The sequence below is a fragment of the Humulus lupulus genome, chromosome 5 (assembly GCF_963169125.1).
Source record: "Humulus lupulus chromosome 5, drHumLupu1.1, whole genome shotgun sequence".
In the NCBI taxonomy this organism is placed as follows: Eukaryota; Viridiplantae; Streptophyta; class Magnoliopsida; order Rosales; family Cannabaceae; genus Humulus; species Humulus lupulus.
In genome coordinates, this window is record NC_084797.1 from 85,082,204 (window position 1) to 85,086,285 (window position 4,082).

The window sequence follows — 4,082 nt, forward strand, 5'->3', positions numbered from 1 at the left end:
CAATTATTGTAAATCTCAAGAATATGAAATAATTACCCCATGCATACAAAAAATTGACCCCAGCCAATAGGGAAAACACCCCTACCGAACTAGCTCCCTATATATTTAGATAGATATTTATTCACACACATAGACAAATTAATATTAATATGCATGTTGCACAGGACCTTCTGATTCAAAGAAAAAAGCCAAGTAAATTTTTGGTTTGGCAACTTCCTGGTCAGTCCAGCAAGTTTTGTGCGAAACTCATTGAAGTCTTTTGATTGGCCCTCTGCATTAAGGTAAACATGTAGCTCCTTTTTCTGCACATTGATGAAGCCTTTCCAACCCAGACTCTGCCTCACCTGCACAAAAAGCCAAAGTTAAAACTTAAAAGAGGGCAAAACAAAGATAAGTTTAGAATCAAGCTCAATAATACTACTAACCTTGCAAGTACTCAAAGAACTGTCTCTTGGCATATTCATGCTCTGCTAAATAATATCCATAAGCATATGTCCATTTCAAAACACGCCTGCACTCAACGATCTGAAAAAAAAATAGTAAGGAAAACATTATTTCATTTCTTCGAGTGAAGAAACTGTACCTTGAAATAAAAGTTAAATTATCTTACCTGAAGCCAGGCCTCTGTTATGAAATTTAGCTGTGACTCAGGTTGGCACCATATGTCACTCAGCTTCTAAAGCTAAAAATTGAATAAATTGTAAAACTTAGATAAGTAACAATAGGAATAGTCTCAGCCAAGTAAATGTAGAACAGGAAAACAAAAAAAAAATCTGCCTCCCTCCAATCACAGGAATAACACACGGTTTATATATTGAAGATAAATATTGCTTGAGCAAAACAAAAGCAGAAATATCTTATAAATTAGGATAGTTACAACTGAAGAGAACTTATTTGTTGGCAGCAAAGTATTTTTTTTTTTAAGTGACAAGTAGGCATGAACAGTTAACATACAAAAAACTAATGTTATAAACAAAATAGGAAAGAGTCGAAATACTGTTCTCTTGGGATATACTTTGCTCAAAAAATAATAAGGCATACTTCTGCAGTGCTATTTCCTTTTCTATTCGCAAAAAAGAACTAAAGATCTAATTCAAGATTGGTGAACCAAAAGAACAACCACTTGAGGGGCATGTCCCACATTTTTATACATTAATAAGAACATCTGCCTTTGCTAATTAGCAATTGATTGAGTTAAAACTCCATGAATCCTAAAAGAAAGTCGTGCATGGTCAAAACTATTAGCCTCTCAAAAATATACAATAAGCATGAGAGAGAGGGGGGGTTAAAAAAACCAATAATAATAATAATATCCACCTATTAATTTAAGTACTCTACAATTTGATCATGAAACTAACAATATATCACTTACATCATAAACATGTATATATATCACATGAAGAAATCTACAATTTGATAGCACATATCACACTAGATCATCACTAAACTAATAATTGGTTCAGAAAAGAGAAAAAAAAAAGTAATAATAATGCTTACATGCACGCTCTGCATTTTCTGTAAGTCTGCAAGTGCTTTTTGCCTAGACTGCAATTAGAATGAAAAATAAGAAATCAGACTCCACCATTACGTATATAATAAAAGAGCAAGAATCCACAGTTCCTTGACAATCTAGTAAGGGTCAAAACAACAAATAATATCAAACATCACATTCTATTTGTTAAAACCTCACTACAAAGACGAATCAAAGTCCAACTAGCTGATAGGAATTAATTGACTTGTTATAAGAAACGGCTGGTATAAAATACTAAAAAAGGAAACAGCCACAATATATATACCATTACCAAGTGTTGTATTTTGTTGACCTACTCTGTCTGTAAATGATGTTAGTGGAGTATGAACTTTATATTAAATAATATCCAGAAACCTATAGTAATTTGTGACATTTTCATGTCTTGAAATACAAAACTCATGAATTCCTAAATTTCACAACTCACTTTTTGGACCTTGAGTTTGAAAAGAGTCGTCAAGCCAAATGTATGTACCAATTATTGTCACAATTCAAAACTTATGAATTCATAAATGGGTTGATGATGTCTAAATACTAGATGCTTATGATATTCTAGATTACTATGTGGATATGGGTTTATTTGCTATTTCAATTCACTTTAAGTTTGATTTATAAAATTCAAATTTTGTTTAATTTTGATTTCATTTAGTAAGAACTGCATATTTGACCAGGCCTAATTATATGGACAGGCTATTGGAATTAGTGATAAGAATACATCACTCTCTTATCTTCTTACTCTTCTATTTCTATTTCCAACGCATTCTTCATTAGCCTTCCTTCCCTCCTTTTATCTTTTCCCTATATTCCAATCACTAAACTGATCCTACAATTTCTTTTTTAAATTGGTAAATTATTAGCTGAAGTAAAAATTATTATTTTCTACAAAGTAATAAAAGTAAAACATTGACGGTCCATTAGGATCAACAAGAAATATGTGAAGTATAAACCAACTCAGCAGCAAAGAAAAGCATAAAATGAATATAAGACTTGATTTGCCAGTCATATAAGAAAGAAAAAAACATTGCATACTGCAAGGATCAAAGGAGTAATCAGAAACAACAACAGTATTAAAATTAGTTATACTTAACAGGGAAGGAAAAGTGTTACAGATTTTAGTTTTACTATTTACAAAATATAAGAGGATGCCAAAGGAAGTCAAATCCCAATGTATACACAAAAGGAAATGAGTATAGTACACCAAAAAAAAAAAAGGAAATGATCAGAGAGTCAAAGAAAAGAAAGGGTATAATATTATAATGAAATATTTTCAGTCTTATAAATAACTAATGATGTCAAATTAATCAATAATATAGTGATTTTGAGATGTATCTCTAATTTAAATCCACTCTAGTGCATTATATATCATTAAGTTTATATTTATATTCACTCCAACATTCTCAACCTAGTACTGTTGTTCACTCCAACTTTCTCAACCTACTACCAATATATTTAAAGGGCACTTAATTTATTTAACTTCATTAGTTGTTCTAATCAATAATATCAGAGAGAGAAGAAAATATTTTTGCCACAATTATTTTTTCTACTATCAAAAGGTCAGTCTTTAAATTCTCTCTTATCTGCTTCGCTCTAAATGGATGTGCAACAAGTTATTTAACTTCTATTCTATCAACAATCCCTCCAATGAGGTAAACACCACAAAGTAATGGTTGTATATGCTAGTTCCTAACTCTCCCAGTTAGTTATCCAAAAGACCATGAATTGTGGTTTTAAAATTCTATTCTATCTGATAATTTAGAAACAGAGGAAAATTTTATGACTCTTAAGTCGTATGTAGTGCTTCACAATTGAGTACAAAAAAGTTCAGTTTTTAGATATTGAACTATCACAATATATTGGGCACTATAATAATCATATCTAATGTCTAGACAGACCACGCTGATTGATCCAAGGCACTTCTATCTTTGAAGAAAAACAAACATCAACTAATACAAATATTACCTGAAGAGTAGTTTTCTCTTCTTCTGACAGTTGATTACCAACAACTGCCGCATCCTCAGGACCAACACTGAAAACTTGTAGACCATGTCAAATGCAATCATTTCTCAGGAAATTAAGCAATAAAGTAATACAAAATAGACATAATAATGAAAAGATATGGGGGAAAAAACAATACATCTAACCCCTTAAAGCATAATATTTTCGTTGCATGTGGTGTTCTTAGCATACAAACAAGTTTACATTCAAGTAGTACGATTCAACAATCAAATCAGGGTTGAAATAAATGTAGTATACATATCTGTCAATGGAAATAGAAAGCAATTGGTTCTAATGATAAGTTGTATAGTAAATATGAATTACCTTTCAGCCCCATTAAAAGTAAAAAAATAAAAGCTATGTAACATATTTTTGGGACCAATTTCATGTAAATAGAAGATTAGACAACCAAATAGTGCTAGCATTCCACACCATGTAAATTATTGGAAGATGAATAGTCTGTAACTCATTGTTATTTTGAAGAGCTTTAGATATTTCAATAACAATGGAAAGGGAAATTATGAAGCAATATGTCTTTCGTATCCAGACATAATATGAG

The 4,082-nt window shown here is 31.0% G+C and overlaps 1 long non-coding RNA gene across 1 annotated transcript; it reads right to left on the bottom strand.

The window, feature by feature from the left end:
- Positions 1-216: 216 nt before the first annotated feature.
- Positions 217-636, bottom strand: LOC133780485 (uncharacterized). The gene is made up of 3 exons (XR_009869356.1): positions 611-636; positions 426-525; positions 217-344 (listed from the first exon to the last, which is right to left on the bottom strand). It is a non-coding gene; the product is annotated as an uncharacterized LOC133780485 (long non-coding RNA).
- Positions 637-4,082: the final 3,446 nt, after the last annotated feature.